Source organism: Macrobrachium nipponense, chromosome 33 (genome assembly GCF_015104395.2).
Source record: "Macrobrachium nipponense isolate FS-2020 chromosome 33, ASM1510439v2, whole genome shotgun sequence".
Lineage (NCBI taxonomy): Eukaryota > Metazoa > Arthropoda > Malacostraca > Decapoda > Palaemonidae > Macrobrachium > Macrobrachium nipponense.
The window spans coordinates 53,209,631-53,232,622 of NC_087219.1; the positions used below are offsets into that span (position 1 = coordinate 53,209,631).

At 42.4% G+C, this 22,992-nt stretch overlaps 1 protein-coding gene across 8 annotated transcripts in view; it reads right to left on the bottom strand.

Annotated features, from left to right (window-relative positions):
• LOC135203196 (large ribosomal subunit protein mL55-like) overlaps window positions 1-22,473 on the bottom strand; it is a 73,396-nt gene extending 50,923 nt beyond the window's left edge. For 2 of the 8 annotated variants that reach the window (XM_064232931.1, XM_064232930.1), the window contains exons 1-2: window positions 22,332-22,473; window positions 17,513-17,614 (exon numbers count right to left, since the gene is read on the bottom strand). The gene's annotated coding sequence lies outside the window, so the exon portion shown is untranslated. Of the gene's footprint in view, window positions 1-1,517; window positions 1,608-17,507; window positions 17,615-22,327 lie in introns of all 8 variants that reach the window. The other 6 variants (XM_064232932.1, XM_064232934.1, XM_064232933.1 and 3 more) reach the window with 6 other exon arrangements.
• Window positions 22,474-22,992: the final 519 nt, after the last annotated feature.

The window sequence follows — 22,992 nt, forward strand, 5'->3', positions numbered from 1 at the left end:
AAAGGAACAGATATTTCAATTGCTTTACTAAGTACTATGTATTGCAAAGACATATTGCAAAATCTCAAATCACATGTATACAGTTTAAACTTGGAATTGTATGCTTGTATAATTAAGAAAAAGGAATCTTTGTGTTCTTTAAAGTTCAGCTATCAAGAAACAGTGGATTTTATTTATATTTTCATATCAGTGTTATGGCCTACATTTTTGTTATAAACTTAATACTATACAGGCATGGTGCCATCCAAATTTTGGCCAGAACCTATCCAGCTGCCTGTGATTATATTCAGTCAACTGATTATCCATACTGTATATAGTTTATGATTGCATGTGTGTGCACAGTAACCTCAAGTATTTATTTACTGAGATGGACTTACAATGAACAAGTATAAATTTCTACAATATGCATCACTTTGTGGTAGAAGTTTTTAAAATATCTTATAATGAACAAATGAAGATGCAAGATTAAAACTCAAAAGGCACTTATTTCAACATATTTAAAGACAAATAATTTTTTAGCCCGTGCTCGACTCTTGTGCTTTATGCATATTTCACCCTGGTATGGATATTATTACAACTACGGTAATGTTTTCCCACACCTGAAACTTCTGGTATTCCACTCAGGTCGCCTCTACTATCTTTATAGTAGGTGTACGATAAAGAAAAGGCAAAAACTAGAGTCTGTTAAACATTCTAACATCACTAGGATGTGGCCAGGTAGAAAATGCAGCACAGCCATTTAAATTTTTCTCTTAACATTAATATGCTTATATTTTTGTCTTCAACCTATCATTCACTGGTTCTTCAAGTCAATAGTTGGTTTAATATTACTATCTATGACAATTAAATGACTGCTGACCTTCTACATGCCCCATTTCGATCATGTATCAAAGCAACTGACATTAGGCAGCACAGGTCAAAATTTATGTCAAATCTAGTCTTTATGGGAAAAAATAAGTTCCTGTTAAAATATCTAAAGTCAAATACTGTTATGTGTTTTAAATGTCAGTCTAAAACTCAAGGGTATACTTTGAAAACTTCCATTAGGGCAGGGTCTGCTAAGCCCATATTTTGATCAAAACAATCAGAAATTTGTCAACATTGGAATTCTGGCTCCCCCTCCCCAGTAATCTTTGAGTTTGACAGACTATACAAATTAGGCATATTTATAACAGTAATCTTTGAGTTTGACAGACAATACAAGTTAAGCACATATATAACAGTAATCAATAAAGCCAGAGCAACTAGCCTAGCCTAAGCTTCATATGTTTGGCAATACATTTGTTTGTCAGATTCTCAACTAAATCTACCTTAAGAAACTGCTAACAGTACTGCTTGCCTTAACCTAACATCCTGACAATAGCCTACCAGCAAAGTAATCAAGGGTAATTCTACAGTTTTGGGGTCCAAGGTCACTGCTCCCTTGTGTGTGTGTTTATGTTTTCTGTCCTATTTTTAATTCTTCTTTCGACAACTCTACAAACAGAAGTATACCTACAAAAATACTCCGAACTTACGCGAACTTTTCATTGGAACTTAACTAATTATCATACGCAAGTTCTTCACAAAATCGCAAACATTTGCAAATCCTCAAGAAACACTGCAACCTGCAAAAGAGTTTATGTTTAATTTATTATGCAAATATGTTATTGTTATAATACAATTAGGTTTGTTCATACTTACCTGGCAGATATATATATAGCTGTATTTTCTGACGTCCGACAGAATTTCAAAACTCGCGGCACACGCAGTGGGCGGCCAGGTGGTAGTACCCATTCCCGCCGCTGGGAGGCGGATATCAGGAACCATTCCCATTTTCTATCATATTTTATTCATGACCCTTGTCTCCTGAGGGGAGGAGGGTGGGCACTCTAATTATATATTATCTGCCAGTAACGTATGTGAACAAACTTAATTGTATTATAACAATAACATTTTGTTCATGAAACTTACCTGTCAGATATATATATAGCTGAATCCCACCTTCAGATGGTGGGAAGAGACAGAAAAGGATTTTTTAGGAAACTTAAATTAAGTAGACGATGTACTTCTTGGTTCCTTACCTGTTAGCAAAGTAGACTCTGTGATTACTGTCAATTAAGCCTGCTTCTGCTTTTATCAGAGTTGCCAGCCAGGTGTAGACCTGTAGTGCTGGTGCGCTCTGGATGCTCTGTCAACGGGGACATGACCTCAACGTGACAAGACCATAGAGCCAAACATATGGGAGTAACACAGCAACCGACCACCACCTGACCAACTAACCAAAAGACCCCTGACAATTAAACTAAAGAATGGGAGATTTCCACAGAAGATCTCACCATCAACCAAAAACACAACAATAAAACTAACCTAAACTAAGCTAAGGGATAGGAAGAGAGCTACCTTCAGCCCCCAAAACTGTGTCTGCCGAAATGTATGGCCCCAAAGAACTACAGTTCTCGTAAATCGTTCTCACATCCCGGAGGTAATGTGAGGCGAATACGGAATTGCTCCTCCAAAAGGTGCTATCAAGGATATCTTTGATAGACATATTCCTTTGGAAGGCAAGAGAAGTAGCTACGGCTCTAACTTCGTGAGCTTTCACTTTAAAGAGGCTCAAATCAATCTTCTGGCAAGATGAATGAGCCTCTTTAATGACGTCCCTCAAAAAGAAAGCCACAGCATTCTTTGACAAAGGCAAATCTGGTCTTTTCACCGAGCACCAGAGATTACCTGAGGGACCTCTTATCTCTTTAGTTCTATGAACATAGAACTTGAGAGCCCTGACAGGGCACAGGGCTCTCTCTGGTTCTTGACCCACGAGACCTGACATACCTTTGATCTCAAAGCTCTTGGGCCAAGGATTAGACGGGTTCTCATTTTTAGCCAAGAAAGTCGGGCTCAACGAGCAGACAGCGTTGTCCCCCTTGAAGCCCACTAGGCTACTGAACGCTTGGATTTCACTAACTCTCTTCGCCGTCGCCAGAGAAGTTAGGAAAAGCGCTTTCTTCGTCAAGTCCCGTAGAGAAGCTTCGTGGAGAGGCTCAAAGGGACTTAACATTAGATGTTTCAGACCCACATCGAGATTCCATGAGGGTGGTCTTGCCTGTGGAATCTTGGAGGTTTCGAACGACCTTAAGAGATCGTGTAGATCCTTGTTGTCGGAGAGGTCCAGTCCTCTGTGTCGAAAAACGGCCGACAACATACTCCTATAACCCTTAATTGTAGGAACTGCCAATTTCTGCACATTTCTTAAATAGAGCAAGAAATCTGCTATCTGGTTCACAGAGGTCGTGGAAGAGGAAATTCCTTCCTTTTTGCACCATGCCCTGAAAGAGGCCCACTTAGATTGGTAGACAGCTCTTGAAGAGGCTCTTCTAGCATTAGCGATTGCTCTCGCAGCTGCTTTCGAAAAGCCTCTCGCTCTGGCCAACTTTTCGATAGTCTGAACGCAGTCAGAGCCAGAGCGGAGAGGTTTTGGTGATACCTTTTGAAGTGAGGCTGTTTGAGTAGATCTCTCCTCCAGGGCAACGTTCTGGGAAGTCCACAAGGAAAGTCATGACCTCTGTGAACCACTCTCTTGCTGGCCACATCGGGGCAATCAGAGTCAACCTTGTCCCTTCTGAAGCTGCGAACTTCCTCATGACTTCCCCCATGATCTTGAATGGGGGAAAGGCGTAAAGATCTAGGTCTGTCCAGCTCCAGAGCAACGCATCCACCGCAATTGCTCCTGGATCCAGGACCGAGGAGCAATACAGAGGAAGCCTCTTCGTCCTCGACGTAGCGAACAGGTCGACTAGAGGACGTCCCCACAGTCTCCATAATTGCTGACAGACTTCCTGGTGCAAGGTCCACTCTGTTGGCAGAATTTGATTTCGACGACTGAGAAGGTCCGCCCTGACATTCTGTACCCCTGCCACGAATCTCGTCAGGATCTTGATCTGCCTTACGTCTGCCCATAGCAGAACTTCCCTTGCAAGAGAAAAAGGGATCGGAGTGAGTTCCTCCCTGATTCTTCAGATATGCAAGGGCTGTGGTACTGTCCGAGTTGACTTGAATGACCTTGCCTGACACTTTGCCTTCGAAGAACTGCAGCGACAGGAAGATCGACTGCCAGTTCCTTTTACATTGATGTGCCAGGCTACCTGTTCCCCTCTCCAGGAGCCTGACACTTCCTCCCCTCCTAGTGTTGCTCCCCAACCGGAAATGGAAGCGTCTGAGAACAACACTAGGTCGGGGCTCAGAAGATTTAGGGATAAGCCCTCCTCGCAAACTTCTGAGGGTCGAGCCCACCATCTTAAATGTGGTCTTTCACTGTGTTTGAGGATCCTCCTTAGGATCGCATTCAGGTCCTCCTTGGCTTTCCATTCTTCCGCAAGGAAAAATTGAAGAGGCCTGAGGTGCAGTCTTCCCAAAGAGACAAACTTTTCCAGCGAGGAAATGGTGCCCAGCAGACTCATCCATTCCCTCGCCGAGCAAGCTTCTCTCCCTAGGAAGGCTGAGACTTTCTCTAAACCTAGCTGCTGACGTTCCTGGGATGGAAACGCCCAAAAAGCCACTGAATCCATCTGAATCCCCAGATACACGATGGACTGTGTCGGGGTCAGATGTGACTTTTCGGAGTTGACTAAAAGGCCCAGGGACTTTGCTAGGGCTAACGTTGAATGAAGGTCCTCCAGACATTTTCTTCTCAACGACGCTCTGATCAGCCAATCGTCAAGGTAGAGGGATATCCTGATCCCTGAAGAATGGAGCCACCTCGCTACATACCTCATTATAACTGTAAAAACCATCGGGGCCGAGCTGAGACCGAAACAAAGGGCTCTGAATTGCCAAACCCTGTTGCCTAAGACGAATCTCAGGTACTTCCTTGAAAGAGGGTGGACGGGGACGTGAAAGTACGCGTCCTGCAGGTCCAGAGACACCATCCAGTCGCCAGGTCTCAAGGCTCCTAGCACTGACTGAGGCGTCTCCATTTTGAACTTGTTTTTCTCCACAAAAAGATTGAGCCTGCTCACATCCAGGACTGGGCGCCAACCCGACGACTGCTTCGGCACCAGGAAAATCCTGTTGTAGAAGCCCGTTGACCCCAGGTCCACGACTTGCTCCACCGCTCTTTTTTCGACCATCTGGTCTAAAAGATCGAAAAGGATACTTTTCTTCTCTCCCTGATAAGTCGGAGAGAGGTCTCTGGAAGTTGATGTTAAAGGAGGAGGATGTAAAAAGCGGATCTTGTACCCTTGCTCTACGATCTTGAGAGTCCAAGGGTCCGCCCCTCTCTGCCTCCATGCCTCCGCAAAGAACTTCAGCCTGGCCCCGACTGGCGTCTGAAGGACAAGATCTTCATTTGGTAGATTTTGGCTTAAATGAAGCTCTTGCTCTCGAAAAACCTCTCCCTCGAGGAGCTGCTCTCGAGGGGGGTGCCCCGCGAAAGGGTTTGACTTTCTTCGGGGGTCTCACGAACGAAGATGTAGAAAGAAATGCTGGGCGCCTTGAAGACTGTGCCAAGAGGTCCTGGGTCGCCTTCTCCTGCAAACTAGTCGCAAGATCTTTCACCATAGCCTGGGGGAAGAGATGGTCCGAAAGAGGCGAAAAGAGCAATTCCGCTTTCTGAGCGGGAGAAACCGACTTAGCAGTAAAAATTACATAGAAGAGGCTCTTTTCTTCAGGAAAGCTGTTCCAAAATGAGAAACCAGCTCTTCTGAACCATCCTGACGGCCTTGTCCATACACGACACACGCTGGACAGCTCCCCAGACTGAGAGAATCAGGGCTTCTAGACTGAAGGTCCAAAACTCCCAAGCACCAGTCTAAGAAATTGAAGACATCCAAAGTGCGCAGCAGTCCCTTCAAGTGGTGGTCCGTCTCCACAGGAGTCCAGGACACCTTTGCAGATGATAAGGACCTCCTCTGAGCGTCTACTAAACTGGAGAAGTCCCCAAGAGCGGACGAAGGAACCTTCACCCCCACGTCCTCCTTGGTTTCATACCAAATGCCTCCTTTCCCGGAGAGTCTAGAGGGAGGAAGGGCAAAAGTGGTCTTGCCCTGGTCCTTCCTTCGAGACATAAAATCTTGGAGCTTCTTGAAAGCCCTCTTGGTTGAAAGCGACGTCTTCTTCTCGACAAACTCAGGAGTCTTGACTGACTTAGAAGACGAAAGTTGAGAGGGAGGAGACCTAGGGGCTGCCGGCTGAAACTTATCCCCGAAGGACGAACGTAACAGCCGCACAAGAACCTTATAGTCTGAGACAGCCGAAGCTACAGGAGGTTCCTCTTCGACTGAACTCGCTGGTCTACTATGTTCCCCTTCTTCTCTAAGAGGAACTGGAGAACGTCCATCCGGAGAGGGCGTACGTCCAGCAGGCTTAGGTCTAAACAAAGACTTCCGCTGATTGGAAGTTACCGCTTCAGGCACGGACTCGCCCTTACGATGATCCTTTGAAGGACGGACATCTTGTGAACGTAGAGCGTCCTTTGAAACAACGGGAACTGTCTTACTATTAGACACGTCCCTACGAGAGGAAGCACGAGCTTCCTGACGAGAGGCGCCAAAAGCGTCCTGCTTAGCCAGGCAAGCGTCCTGCTGAGCGTCCTCAAAAGCGTCCTGCTTTTCAAAAGCATCCTGCCTCGTCCGAAAAGCGTCCTGCTTCGAACGGAGAGCGTCCTGCCGAGCGTCCTCAAAAGCGTCCTGCTTCTTGTAGCAAGCGTCCTGTCGAAAGTGCAAAGCGTCCTGCTGAGCGTAAGATCTACTCGGAGAACGAGAACGGTGACGATCCGGAGGAGGAGAGAGAGACGAACGAGACGAGAGAGAAGGAGACTGCTTCGTCCTCTTGACGGGCAGCCTGACGTCCTTTCTCCGCTTAGGCTCGACTGCTGCTGGGCGAGTCCTTTGAGCCATGAGAGACGAAATCTGGTCCTGAAGGGACAAAAGGATTTTCTTCGTAGGTGACGAAGAAGAAGGGGCAGGACTGACCCTGCGAGAAGGCGAGGGGACGCCTCCTTCCTTCTCGCAGGTACAGCTACCTGCATCTCAGGGGAACACGCCTGTGCGCGCAACCAGCGTCCTCGTCGGTTGAGACTCTACCTCTCTTCTGAGGAGGAAAAGCGCCATACGCGTCCTCTGAAGAAAGCGGTGATATAGGACATGAAGCGTCCTCAAAACGAAAAGTCCTTTTCAGCGGACGAGAGTCTCTCCGAGCGCTCCACCCCTTGCGCGGGGAGGACACTTCGGAGGACGAAAAGCAATCCTTCAGGACGCGCGCCCGTGCACGCTCCTTGGCAGCCTGGGACTTAGCAACAAGGCCTGCCGAAGGGACGCCAGATCAGTGGGGAGCCCCCGTAACCCTCTTGCGGCTTTCGACATACCCACTCCCTGAGTCCTGGGGTCCGATAGGAGGTCTAGCCTAGAGGCATTATGGGGCCGATCTGACGCCCCCTCCACAACACTAGGGGCACAATCACAAACTTTCACAGGGCCAGTTTCTAAGGCCAACACTTTAGATTCAAGAGCGCGAATAGACTCGAGAATCAGAGAAAGGGCATTACCTTCTCCAGACACAGCAATAGGGCCCGAAGGCAACAACACAGGATTAGGTTGAACAAAATCTACCGGTGTTAGAGGAGGAGAAATATTACATTCCTTACCTTTTGTAGAAACTGCTCTTGGAGGAAGACCTCCTGACTCTATCACGCTCCAATTTACGCCGATAGGTCTCATACATCTTCCATTTATCATCTGACAAATCCCTGCATTCATTGCACCGATCATCAACCAAGCAAACATGCCCCCTGCATTCCATACAAACTGTGTGAGGATCAACTGAAGGTTTAAGAAGCCTCACCTTACATACACTCCTCACACACACTCTGAAACTCCCCGTACTTGATCCCGACATCATGTACACAGAAAAGCCAATCCAAAATCAAAAACCAATCCACTATTACGCATGCCAATCCAACAATCCAGAGTCGATACCAGTAGTCAATCCAGATAATGTTAAAGCGAGATAATCCAAAAATCCTAGACGGAGGTACTGCAAACAGTTGTTTCCAGCACCGGCGACAGAAAAAATATGAATAGAAATGGGAATGGTTCCTGATATCCGCCTCCCAGCGGCGGGAATGGGTACTACCACCTGGCCGCCCACTGCGTGTGCCGCGAGTTTGAAATTCTGTCGGACGTCAGAAAATACAGCTCTATATATACTGACAGGTAAGTTTCATGAAACAAACTTTAAGTTTTAAAGCTTTTCTGTATAAAATCTTTATCAAAAATATATTATCTTTATTTTTGTACATACATAAATATGATACAAAGGTAATTAAAACACCTACAGTTAGTGCATATACAAACTTTTACAAGATGCAATACCCATTCACAAAGTTACTGCACTTTTCAAAGATTATATCCCTTCCGAAACTTTGTTTAAATTTCTGAAACGTACTAGTATACTATAATTAGTAAAGTTTTCATGCTTTTAAGTAAGTATGGAGATTCTGTGTATGCTATTTATATTTTTGAATATATATAAAAAGGCAGTACGCAATTCACAGTGTTTGTCACTATATAAGACCTTCATGATCAACTACTTTAACATATCAGAGACATAACGGAGTTGTCGTTCTGTGAAAATTATTATCTTAACCTCAGAGAAAAGTGCTGGTACAATCTGTATGTACTAGGCTAACGTAACTACAGCACATATACAGTTAATGTACTTTCAAAAGATGTGATCCCATTCACACTTTTTAAAGGTAATACCCTCCAGAGTTTTACCTCACATGACATACGCATTTCTCTCTCTCTCTCTCGCTCTCTCGTATAGTTAGCCCTCACACTAGTACATGATTTTAAATTGATTGAATTTTACCTTCACCCTATGTGAACATTACGTATGTACATACGTTTTCTTTATTTCATTGAATTGTGTACCTTCGTTCTAACAGACTTATGAAGTTCACCTACTGTTACAAAGGAAACTTCTTTTACTCTGAGGGAAAAAGAAAATGGCATCCCATGAATTAGGGGTAATGTTAGTATACGTATGAAAATGGATACGTATGTACGCAGTAGTTATTATTTTTACGCCAACCAGTTATTTATTTTTTAATGGTAATGTATTAAAATAACTTTTAAATCAAAGTACAGTAACTTTAATTTCTTTTAAAAGTTAGCTTAATACTTAGGGAACATGATTATGGTCATATTTAGTGTTCAAACTCTAGAAGCAAGCATTTACATATAAGCATTTTAAGAGACCATGCCAAACTTCCACGACACTTCCCCTCATGCGAGGGGGTCTGGAACCTAACCTCACATACATTTAGAGTATTACAGTATAGGTATTTACTAAAAAAATGAAATTTTCATTATTAAAATGAAGTTTATTGTATACTTACCGAACAACAATTATAGGTCCGTGTTTTCCATTTTCCACAACCCACGAGCGGCAGGATACTAAATTCAAATTTAGCGCGTCGGCGTCGCCAACACTGGTGGTGATGACGTCATCTCCCTCCACTCGCGGGAGAACCAGGTACAACTGCCCAGGTGAATCCAATTCTTTCTGCCCGTCCGTCCACCTAAGGGTAGGAGGGTGGGTATAATCATAATTGTTCGGTTAAAAAGTATACAATAAAAACTTCATTTTAATAATGAAAATTTCATTTTTATTGTAGTGTCTTACCGAACAATTTAGAGCTGATTACACATTTATGGGGAAGGTGGGATTCAGTGGACCACTAGTATTTTTAAATGGTTACATTTATTGCAATACCAGTAAACACTCAAGGTGTCTGTTGTACCTTACCTTGTAAGAGATCGACAGCAGACTGTTACTGCCTCTGGTCGGTGCTCTTCTTACTATTGTAGAGGAATTGGAATTTGACCAAAGTTAGCCTCTACAGGAGTGGAATCCTTCCGTAGTTCAAGCGAGTCAAGGCTGACTGACGGAGGATAGTAACAACAAAGATTGCCCTTGCCCTGGGCTAAGACCAGAAATTCAATCATACAAAACATGTCACCAACACCAGATTTAAAAACATATATACCCACCATGTAAAATCTGACCTAACAGACTGGTGAGTATCCCAGGTACTCAGTACCCCCAGCTTCCCTTGAACTCGACAACCTATTCAAGGTGAAAGTTAGCATAGAGGTGACGACCCCTGTGCCGTTTCTCCCAACACCATGCCAGAAACCGCCACCGGACCTAACGTTTTACAATTCTCGAAAACCGTTTCTATCTCTGAGATAATGACTCGCAAAAACCGAATTCGATCTCCAGAACGTGCTCTGAAGAATCGAAGCTAAAGAAAATCTAAATTGCTTTTTTTTTTTTTCCCCTGAATGCTAAAGAAGTTGCCACTGCTCTAACCTCGTGAGCTTTAACTCTCAGAACGGAAAGATTGTCGATCTCGGACTGCGAGTGAGCTTCCCTGATAAGCTCTCTAATAAAGAACGATATAGCATTCTTAGAAAGAGGACGAGAGGGATTTTGAACCGAGGTCCAGAGCTTAGAAGATTGTCCTCTAATACCCTTAGTGGCAAACAGATACTGCTTAATAGCCCTGACTGGACATAAGAGCCTTTCTTCCTCCTCATGTCCAACCAAATCAGATAAGTTCCTTACCACAAAACTCCTCGCCAAGGATTAGAAGGATTCTCATTTTTGGCTAGAAAGGTCAAAGATACCGAAAATACAGCATTGCCTTGAGAGAAACCGACTCTTTTGTCTATAGCGTGCAATTCGCTGACACGCTTAGCAGAAGCTAGTGCAATAAGAAAGAGTGCCTTCTTAGTCAAGTTCCTGAGTGAAGCCGACTTCAAAGGCTCAAACAAACGGTGGCCCCATGAGGAACTTAAGCACCACATCTAAGTTCCAAGCCACTGTATCTTGCGGGAGCTTAGTGGTTTCGAAAGACCTAATGAGGTCCGACAGATCTGAATTGGAGGAAATATCCAAACCTCGATGTCGAAAAACCGAAGAGAGCATGGCTCTATATCCTCTGATCGTCGAAGGAGCCAGTTTCTTAGAGTCCTAAGAAATAGAAGAAAATCTGCTATTTCTGTTAAAGAGGTCGCAGAAGTAGAGACTTTAGCACTTCTACACCACTCTCTGAAGATTCTCCACTTCCCTTGATAGAGTTTGTTAGAAGACTCTCTCCTACAACGAGCGATAGCTTCTGCAGCTCTTCTTGAAAATCCTTTCGCTCTGACAAGATTCCGGACAGTCTGAACCCCCTGTCAGAGCTAGAGCGGACAAGTTTTGGTGGAACCTCTTGAAGTGAGGTTGTTTGAGAAGCCACTTCTCTGGAGGAAGAAGTCTGGGGAAGTCTACTAACACTGGAGAAGGTCCGGGAACCACTCTTTCCTGGGCCAAAAGGGAGCGATTAACGTTAGCGTTACATGCTGTGCGACATGAACTTGTTCAGCACCTCTCTATTAGACCGAACGGAGGGAATGCATAAGCTTCCAGACCCGACCAATCCAACAGCATTGCGTCCACCGACCAAGCTAGAGGATCTGGGACTGGAGAACAAAAGAGAGGAAGACGGTTGTTCCTTGATGTCGCGAACAGGTCTATTGACGTCGTCCCCAAAGGCGCCAAAGTTTCTGACAAATCTTGTTGTCCAAAGTCCACTCCAGAGGTAACACTTGCTGTTGACGACTTAACTCGTCCGCCAGGACGTTCATCTTTCCCGGAACAAATCTGGGCGGGAGCTAGCTGAACCTTCGCTTCGTTTGACCACAGGAGGAGATCCTTGGCTACTTCGTACAGAGAGAAAGACTGAGTCCCCCCTGTTTCCGCACGTACGAGAGAGCCGTGAGTTTGTCGGAATGCACAGCCACTACTGACCTTCTACTAAGCTCCGAAACTGTCTGAGCCCCAAGAAAATTGCTAACAGTTCCTTTACATTTATGTGGAACTACTTCTCCTTCTCCGACCAAGCTCCTGAAGTCCGTTGATTTCCCGTAGGGCTCCCCAACCTGTGTCCGATGCGTCGGAAAAGAACTGTAGGTTCGGGAGGATGGGTCGTAAATCTAACCCTTCTTCCAACCTTGCTCGAGAGAGCCACCACCTTAGGTCCTCTTTTATTTGATCTGTGAGGAAAGGTAATCGAGTCTGGTTGTGTCTTCCTGCACCAAGAGGCTCTCAGGAAAAACTGCAGAGGTCTCATGTGCAGTCTTCCCAACGTCACAAATTTCTCCACTGACGTCAATTTGCCCAGGAGCCTCATCCACTGATTGGCAGAACTTACCTTTTTGTCCAAGAACTCCTGAACTGTCTCCAGACAGCCTTGAACCCTCTTCGGGGACAGAAAAGCCCGAAAAACTTGAGCATTCAGAATCATCCCCAAATAAAGGATGCTCTGAGATGGAACCAACTGGGACTTCTGTTTGTTGACCAGAATTCCTAACTTTCTGGCAAGATCCAGAGTTGTTCCAAGGTCCTTCATGCACCGACTCTCTGATTCCGACCGGAGAAGCCAATCGTCCAGATAGAGGGAGATTCTTACTCCTAATGTGTAGCCAGCTTCCTATCGGGGATAGAACCCTGGAGGTGAAAACTTGAGGAGCGGTCGCTAGTCCGAAGCAAAGCGCCCGAAACTGAAACACCTTGCCTTCGAACATGAACCTCAGGTACTTCCGAGATTCGCGATGTATCGGAATGTGAAAATAAGCGTCTTGCATGTCCAGAGAGACCATCCAATCCCCCTGTCTGATGGACTCCAGAACCGACCGAGTGGTCTCCATATGAAATTTTGTTTTCTGGACATGCAAGTTCAGGGCGCTCACATCCAAAACCGGCCTCCAGCCCCTGATGACTTGAGGGAACTACAAAAAAGGCGATTGTAAAAGCCTGGAGGAAAATCCCCTTCTATCTGTTCTATCGCTTCTTTGAGAACAAGCGCTTCCACTTCTGCGGCTAGCGCCAGAAATTTGTCTGAGCCCGGAGAGTATGCCTGGAATGGAATTGGCACAGGTGAGAGCAAGGGAGGTGAAACAAAGAGAGGAATACGATAGCCGAACTTGAGTACTTGCATACCCAGGCTTCTGCTCCTCTGTTTTCCCATTCCTCCCAAAACAGAGCCAGCCTGGCTCCCACTGGTGCATGAAGAACCGAGCTTTCATTTGAAGGTTTGTTAACCTTGGCCGAGGCCTTAGACTGAGGTCGCAAATTCGATTTGGCGCCGAAAGAAGCGCTTGGGTTTTCTCCCTCGAAAAGGCGCTTGGGCCAGAGGAGAAACCGAAGGAACAGTCTCCACAGGAGCTTTGAGGTCCTCTTAGTAGAACTGTTGCCAGTAAATCCGAAGTAGAATTTTCTTATCTAGCGCAGACGAAATTGACAACACTACATCGTCTGGAAAGAGGTTATCTTTCACAAAAGGAGCAAACAAGAGAGCATACTTCTGTTGGGACGTAACCCTTTTAGAAGCAAAGGAGCACCAAAGTTGCCTTTTCTTAAGGGTACCAAAGGCGATGAGCGAAGCTAACTCATCACATCCATCCCTAATGGATTTGTCCGCACAGGACAGAACACCAATCCAATCCTCCGCTAACTCCTGGGAAAGAGAGGACAGTCTTCGATCTTGGCCGCTAAAGCGCCAATAGTCCAATCAAGGAAGCTAAAGACTTCCAAAAGTTTAAATTGATTCTTTACAACGTGGTCCAACTCAGGCGCTGTAAAGAAAACTTTCGCTGCGGCGAAAGCAGATCTTCTAGAGGAGTCGATTAAACTGGAGAAGTCTCCCTGGGAGGAGGCAGAAACTCCCAGAGAAGGAGCTTCCCAGTTACATAAAAACCTATACCTCTTACGAAGCAACTTAGAGGGAGGGTAAGCAAAAAGAGCCTTCCCTAAGTCTCTTTTCATAGACATCCATTTCTCCGTCTCTTTCAACGAATGTCTAACCGCTTTAGATAGAACAAGTTTTTGGGAGGAGAGGGTCTGAAGTTTTCCTCCTCATCAAAAAAAGTCGAAGTTGGGGAGCGCGGAGCCGCTTTCTCAAAATAATCTGGATAAGATACCAGAAGAAATCTAAGGAGACGTGAATAACACGAGAGGTGATGTGAATCCTCCTCCTCTACTTCTTCTTCATTCTCCGATACGCCGAAGAAGTAGACGGAACTACAACCGGATCTGAAGGTTTCGAACCACCCTTGGACTCATTCATCCAGTTGGTTAACATCTCTAACTGCTTGCGCAAAGGCGCCAGAGACGAATCAAAAACAGTTAACGTAGGCTTGGAAGAGCCTAAATGTTCAGCAGGAGGAGGAAAAACTACTTGCGCCTCGCTCGGAGCCGCCGAAATTCGAGGCGAAACAGGCGCATCAGGCGTAACAGACGAAAAAGCGCCTAAAGAAACACCCTTAGAACTGCTAGCTACAGCGCTAAAACCACAATCTCTACTAGTAGATGGAGCCGAAAAAGGCACAGATTGAGGCGACGAACGAGCCGCTAACGGCCGAGGCGCAACCCTACTCTCAGGCTCCTTATACCGCTTGACTGGAGGAGGCGAAGAATCGGCGCCTGAACGCCTCTTTAAGGGACGCGAAACGGGTTCGAATCTCGCCAAGAGCGCCGTGCGACCGGAGACGAATCGCTTGAATCATTTGAAAGGCGTCTGACCGCAACACCTTTCCAACGCTTAACCGAGCCCTGTTGAGGCGCAACAGGCTCGACAAGAGAGGCGCCTGTCTGTGGGGGCAAATCCCGATCGACTCCCTTGGACTTCTGGTATGTCTTCTCCCCGGTGCGGGGGAGCTGGACAGTGACCTTTGTCTAGGAGACGTGTCAGGACAGACAGACGCACCCTCAACTACACTCTTACCCGGGCCGCTTTCTCCAAAAACGTCTTAACTGAATTACCAAGTTGCAAAACCGTATTCGCTATTACCGAAAATTTCTGATCTAACCTCGATTCCAGACTGGCAATGGGTGTCGGAAGAAACTACACGGGAAGCTGGAGAAGTGGATTAGTAGGAGGAATAGGAGGTGTAGTTAAAGGAGACATAACAATTTGAGGAGAAACAGAAGGAACAGATGCATCGCAAGACGAAGCAGAGCTAAGTCTACTTTCCCTAAGCGCTGCTTTTCTAATTCTGTCTTTAGCTAATTTCTCCGAGTATGAACTAAAAAACTTCCATTGAGAATCAGTCCAATCACTACAACTCCGTTACATGTTCGATCTGCTGAACAAACCTGTCCCCTACACTTAACACATTTAGTGTGAGAATCATACTCTAGCTTGGATAATCTAGTTTTACATCCTGAGATGCAAAAACCTAACTCCCGACGGACTAGAATCCGACATGGCAACGCTAAATAAAAGCAAAATAACAACAACGCCAAAAAAGAGTACTTCACCAATTCCGAAGATCAAATCCGCAAGAAAAAAGCGAAGCAAAGTTATCCAACCGCACCGACCACCGATGTTCACCGGACGCCGCAGGAAAAGAATTGGATTCACTGGGCAGTTGTACCTGGTTCTCCCGCGAGTGGAGGAGATGACGTCATCACCACCAGTGTTGGCGACGCCGACGCGCTAAATTTGAATTTAGTATCCTGCCGCTCGTGGAAATCACGGCTCTATAATTGTTCGGTAAGACACTACAATAAAATTATCAGTTTATCTGCTTACAGAAGCATAGGTTGTAAAAAAAACAAAGAGACTAGCCAAAGCTCTGCACCTCACGCAATGAGTACAGTGTGCCCACAACGGTGTTGTGTGTAGTGAGCACCTATGAGCCAGGAACCAGGTAGGAACCTGGCACAGGTTATATTGCTCTTCAGCAGTCACTTTTTTTAAAGACACAGGATAATGGTACGGCAGCCGTATCCCTGATTGTGATAGATATTGGTACGGCTGTGAATTGCGTAGATATTGGTATGGCAGTGAATTGCGCATGTGTCAATTTCAGACTTCCTGCCGTACAAATAACATAGTGTAGTAGGGGTACATCAGATTCTGTTAGAGGTGCCGTACTTCGCTATTGACTTGCTGTAGGTACTCATTGCGTGAGGTGCAGAGTTGTAGCTCTTAGCTACAGGTACAGCACTAGAAGATCAGCGACAGTAGTAAAAATAGTCGAACTGAATTGCTTCACTGAGTATGTTCAATTCAAAATGTCAAAGTGAAGCACCATACTGTCATCACCAAAGCACCAAAACATTTTGGCAGTAAATGAAAATATAAAAAATTACAATAATACTTAAATATACTCAGATATTGACTGTATACATGAAAAATAAAACTAAACTAATCTATCTGTGTACTTCAAATCTTCTTTGAATCTCCTCTGAACCGTGTTGAAACCTGAAAACATCTCGTTTTCAATAAAAACTGATGTATTATTACACGGTTCGCGTTGGTAGGTCGTCATTTTCTTGCTGTCACTGAAATGCCTGAGGCGGTAAACAAAGGTTCATGCACATACAATTCACAGCCGTACCAATATCTATCGCAATCAGGGATACGGCTGCCATACCAACATCCAGTTCATTTTGATAAACCTGAAAAAATTAGCAGTTTAGGCTATCAGCTTACAGAAGCAGAGATTTATGATTTTCTTAAAATTCTAAGGGTCTGTATCCTCTACTACATGTTTTTGTTTATTTACGTTCCATCCTTAGGCTAGGGCTAGCTATTCCTTTCGTTTTTTTTTACAATCTCTGCTTCCGTAAGCTGATAGGTAGGTAGCCTAGTAAGCTGCTCATTTTTTCTGTTTTACAGGATTCAATACCTAGGCTAAGTAATGTGATCAACCTGTGTGTTGATCTCAACTTAAGGTAATGGCAGTGATTTTGGACACCTAAACTGTGGGATTACCGGCAAGTTAATCTTAAACTCGATCAGGCTAACTGGGTAGCTAGGCCTATTGCCTACGACTAACGGCTACCCTACTACTACCTAGGTAGGTAGGACTTAGGGTAAAAAACCGCATGGTACAGGGGTGGACCATGTACGATCAATGTGTACAACCCCAAGAAAAGTATATGATGACGCGTCCTGACACCGGAGTAGAGGTCTTTAGCATCGTTTCTCACCAACAAAAAGTCACATCTGATGCCCATCTCCGATGTCAGGAAGAGTTATAATGTACTTTTTTTGGGGTTGTACACACTGATCGTACATGGTCCACCCCTGTACCATGCGGTTTTTTACCCAAGTACCTAGCAACTGAATTATCAAGTACTAGCTACCTCTAGCTACCTAAGTTTCACTTTATTTTAGGAGAGTAATTCATCAAATTAATATCAGCGCTTGAAAGTGTACCTACCTAACTACCTACTACCTAGGCTAGGTACCCTTCCGAAGAAACGTCCAAAATTATATACCTAGTAGTAGGTAAGGTACCTAGCTAGGTACTAGCCTAGGTCTACCTAGAAAGTGAACCAATTCTGAATTATTAAAAAGAACTTTTCATTTAGTATTGACCAAGATTCTTCCTCTACTTAACCAAAGAAAAAGGGGGTGTTTGATTACTACATTGTCTACTTTACATAAAAAAGAAAATATAAGTATCGACCTTACGTTAGTAGTAGTAGTAGTAGTAGTGGGTGGGATATGCCTTTGAAACGGCTCCCTTGCTTTTTTTATTCCTCCTTTGTTTGTGTTTGCTTGAGCTTCTTCTCTCTGAAATAGCACATTTCTTTTATAAAATCTTTCCGATTCTCCACTTCCTCCCTCATTAGTACTACCAATAAGATTATATTTGCTACTAATTCCTCTTTATTTTCTTGATATGGTTGCTGCATAAAGCTATATCTATTTCTAATTTCATTGTATGCTGGACAGTAAAGTAAGAAATGTTCTAAATTTTCATTTTGTTCCTCACAGTATAAACATTTTGTATCTTCTCCTTTTATCCTATTTATATCATTTAATCCTAGTATACCTAGTCTGGCCCTACTGATCAGCATTGTTTTTTCAGTGTTATCATACCAGATTTCTTCTCTTATGTTTTCTTTATATTTTCTGTAGATTCTTAATGTTGACTTTTCATTCATTTCTTTCTGCCATATTTTTCTGTCCCAATTGTTTATTATTTCTCTTAACTGTTGTCTTTAACTGCTTCAATTTTACTTAAGTTTTATATTTAGTTCTTTCATATACTCTTTTACTTGCATTATCCAGGGTTTTTTTTTGTTTTCATACTGATCCATTGTTATCTCATATAGGAGCCTATTTCCACCATTCTTCAGTGTATGTTTCAGGTAGAAAAGTTTATTCTTCATATCTCTTAACGCACAACTTGCTGTGTAACTTGGCGCTTTCAATATTGCTCTGTATACTTTATTATCTATCTTCTGCAATTCATTTATTGTTTTCCTGTCAAGTTTCATGACTTCCATTGCATACATGAATGAAGGCATCGCTAGTCCTTTCCAGTACAATTTTCTATTTTTTACCCTGCTACAGCTTTTATTGATGACTGCATTAGCCATATTTGCCATCTGCTTTGCTTTAATTTGGGCCCTTTTTATTTGTTCTCTGAAGCAGTCTTTCATGTTGTTGATTGTTACTCCTAGGTATTTAATATTCTTAACTATTTTTATTCCTTCTATGTGCTCCATATTCTCCACATCATCGATACTGTACCAGTCGTTATATATTAGTATGTTACTCTTGTCCTTGTTTATGTTTAGGCCACATTCACCCGCGATTTCCATAAGGGTTTTTATTGATTTTGTTATTTCTTCTAGTGTGTGCCCTAGTATTAACCCGTCGTCTTCATATAGTAGTGCCACTATCCTTATTACTTCATTTCTGAAACCTTCTGTTGTATTTTCTAATTTTTCTATTATCAGGTACGTTATTAATAGAAAGAATATGGTTGAGCCATTGCATCCCTGTCTTATTCCATTAGTTACATTTAGTTCTTTTTGTTCTATATTGTTAAGGCATAGGCTTGTTACATCATTTGTATATATCTTTGCAACTGTATTTATTACTTCCGCATGTAGTCTGTATTTCATCATGACCTCAATGAGCTTTTTCCTATTAACTGAGTCAAATGCTTTTTGGAAGTCTATTGATACTACAAATAATGGGTCCTTTCTTCTGTAAGTTTCTTGTATACAGTATTGTAAGATATATAAATTATCGATTCCTCTCCTTTGTGCGGTAAAGCCGGATTGCAGTTCATTCATTTTTCCTATATTTCTAATGTTTTTCTATTTTGGTTCTCAGGATCCCCATGAAGATTTTATATGATGCATTTGTTAGAGCAATTGGCCTTAGATCTTTGACTGTGGGGTTTTGTTTTTTGGGCGTGAGTGTTGTTTTTGACTTAAACCAGCTTTTCTGCGTTTTCCTGCCCTTCAGTATTTCATTTAAACATTCTGCCAATTCTTTTTGGAGGTTGTTACTTTGTAAGAGTAATTTGAACAGTACTGGCTTCATTCCATCTGGTCCTGGTGCTTTTTTTGTCTTCATTTTCTCAAGTTGATTTTTTACATCTTCTTCTGTTATGTGGATTTCTTCCATGGGTCTAATCTCTGTCTCTGTTTGGTCATACACTCCATGCATATGTTCTCTTAAAGATATATGGCATTTCATCTGCTGTCCTAATCTTTTCACTATTGCTTCCATGTCATGTTTGTACTGTTCTTTCTTGCTTTCATTCCATATCTCTCCTATTTTGTTTTCTTCTTTTTGGTATATTGTTTCCCAGAATTTTACCAGCTCTTTCCCTAGGGTTTCGTCCTTCATCTCTTGCTTATTTTCATCGAATATTCTTATCCATTCTTTTTCTGATGTGGTCTTTCCTCTCAGCATGTCTATATATTCCCAGATTTTCCTGTGTCTGTTTTTATCATTCATTATCTCATTTCTAATCTTTTCTTCATATTCTTCATATGCTTTCTTTATTATTATCTGTACTTTTTGTTTTTGTTTAAGATATGCTTCTTCATAGTATCTTCTTTCTTCTATACTTGTGGCTTTCCTTTTTAATTTGTTATATACCCTTCTTTGGCTTATTTCTTTCTTTGTTTCTTTGGTGACCCATACTGGTTCTATTTCTTCTTGCTTTTCTGTCTTTAACCTTCTTTTGATTATCTTCTCTAAGTTATTTGTTTTTGCTTCACTCATTGTTTCTTCCAACTGGGTTAGATCTCCTTTTCTGTCTTGTTGGCTTACTTTATACTTTATATATTCAAGATATTTCCTGGTAGACTCTTCTGTAACTTTCAAATATTTGATTTCTTTTGTTTCATTTCTGAATGTTTTCCTTACTTTAGTGTTCATTTTGAATTGGACCTTTATGAGGTGATGGTCTGATAGATCATATTCATATTTTCCCTCGTCTATCTCCATACATTCATATTTTTTATACATATTTTGGTTGACTAGGGCAAAGTCTATGGCACTGTCTGATCTCCTCTACTCCAGGTTATCTCCCCTTTGCAGCTGGGATCTCCATTTAATAGCGTTAAATCATATTTTTCCATCAAGTCCATAACATATTTTCCATTTTGGTCAAGTTCTTGTGTCCCTAGGAAACCTAAATGCCCATTGAAATCCCCAAGGACTATCATAGGCAGGTTTGTGGATTTTTCTATGGCTACATGTAAGGCGTTTATTATTCGTTTATTTCTTTCTTTATCACTAGTTGACATGTAGACCAGAATTATGTTGAATATTGTTGTTCTATAATTAACCTTTACTATAAGAATGTCTTTGTGTTCTGACTTTTCTTTTTCTATCTGGATCTCTCCTTTGTTTCTGTACATTATTAGTAGGCCTCCTCCTTTGGTGTCATCTTCATCTCTCATTGAGTCTACCACTCTGATGCTTGTTGGGAATAGTAATTTTTGCTGTTTAAGGTGTGTTTCTGTGATGCACATAATTGTGTTTTCTTTTGTTATCTCCACTAGCTCGATTATTTTTGCTTTTGTCAGTCCTTGGGTGTTTATAAGCTTTATTTCAAGATTTCTTGATATATCTTCTGTCTTGCTCCCTATTTTTTCGCTTTCTCTATTTACAAAATTGCTTCTACCATCTAACCCTTTATCTATCTTTTGCAAACCACTTTTTTCTTCTAGGTCTAATAGTCTAAGAAATTGTTAACTAAGTTACTTCCTCCACACCTACCTGCCCTAAACTAATTTCCCTTCTACTTCCTCCCTCAGAGCTCTTAACATTACTACTAGATATTCTATTTTCTCCTAAATCTAATTTATTTACACTCCTAAAAATATTATTACTCCCTATCTCTAAATTATTTACAATTCTATCTACTTTACATTTTCCTACCTCTAACTCATTTACACTTCTAACAATTCTTTTGTTTCTATCTATATTCCTCTGGACTTCCTTTTTAGAGCATTCTAGTCGTCTGAAAGTTTTCTCTTCTCTTCAGCTCTCCCTTACTTATGAACCATCCTTCCTCTTTGTTATCCTGCTTTTTCTTTAATTCGGATCTTAATATGCTATCTTTTTCTCTTTCTTTAGCAGTCATGTCTGGAACTATAGATATTTTTTTGTAAATATCCTTCTTTGCATTCCTTAGCAGTCTGGAACTTTTTAATATGTTCCACTTTTCCCTCTCATGGCTGAGTTTCACTAGAAGTGGTCTGGGCCTTGATCTGCCTATCGCCTCATTGTTTTGACCTTGTTGCAGTCGTGGCCTACCTAACCTTACTACATCTTTAATATTCCATTCATCTTTATTAAGGTTAAGTTCTTTTGTGAATATTTCTTTGCACCTCTCTTCATCTAGCTTCAAGTTTTCTGTTTCCTCTCCTGCTATATGCTCTGGCAGGTTGAATATGATTAGGTTTTCCTTCCTTCTGTCTTTGTCCTGGGCCTCTCTTATTTCTTCCTGAATTGTTTCCCTTATTCTACTGCTGCTGAGGATCTCTTCCTTTATGTCTTTTGCTAGGGTTTCTTTAATGTCCTTAATCTCATCCTTTATGTCTTTGACTAGGGACTCTTTAATGTCCTTAAAGTCCTTAAGGGTTATTTCTATTTGCAGAAGTCTACCTTTAAGCGTTTGGTTCTCTTCCCTGAGTTCTTTGATCTCTGTATCCTTCTGGTCCTGACACTTACTACAATCTGCACAATACCATTTTATTATATCTACAGCTCTCTGAATCCCAGCATACTGATCATTAGTGATATTGGCGCAATTCGTATGAAACCATTCCCTACATTTGTCGCATTCTAACGCCTTTTGTTGCCTACCTACTTCCCTTCTACACTGTGGGCACGTGTCCCCTGAATTTTGGTGAGGTCTAGCACGGTTATCAACTCCACCTACGCTATCTCGGTTACTCCTAGATCCTGCCATTTCTTATATATGCCCTAGATATGCAAAAAAAAAGTAAATCAATGTTGCAATACTTGCTTTGTTCGTTGTGGTCACGTTTTACTCAGAACAAACACAAAACAAAGGGAGTTTGGATTGACTGCGGACAAGTCTTCGGCCACGGAAACAACTATTAGTAGTAGTAGATAGGATATGCCTTTGAAACGGCTCCCTTGCTTGTTTTCTGCCTCCCTTGTTTGTGTTTGTTAGAGTTTCTCCTCTCTGAAATACCACAATTCTTTTATAAATTCTTTTCTATTTTCCACTTCCTCCCTCAGTAGATCTACCAATAAGAGTATATTAGCTACCAATTCCTCTTTATTTTCCTGATGTAGTTGCTGCACAAAAATATATAAAAATATATATATTTCTAATCTCATTGTATGCTGGACAGTAAAGTAAGAAATGTTCTATATTTTCATTTTTTCCTCACAGCACTAACATTTTGTATCTTCTCCTTTTATCCTATTTCTATCATTTAACCCTAGTGTACCTAGTCTGGCCCCACTGATCAGCATTGTTTTTCCAGTGTTGTCATACCAGATTTCTCTTGTGTTTTCTTTATAGCTTTTGTAGATTCTTAATGTTGTCTTTTGATTCATTTCCTTCTGCCGTGTTTTTCTTTACTATCTAGAATAGTTAGTAAAGTAGTAGTAGTCCACATTAATTGTTTTCATGTAACAGATCCCTCATATCCCTC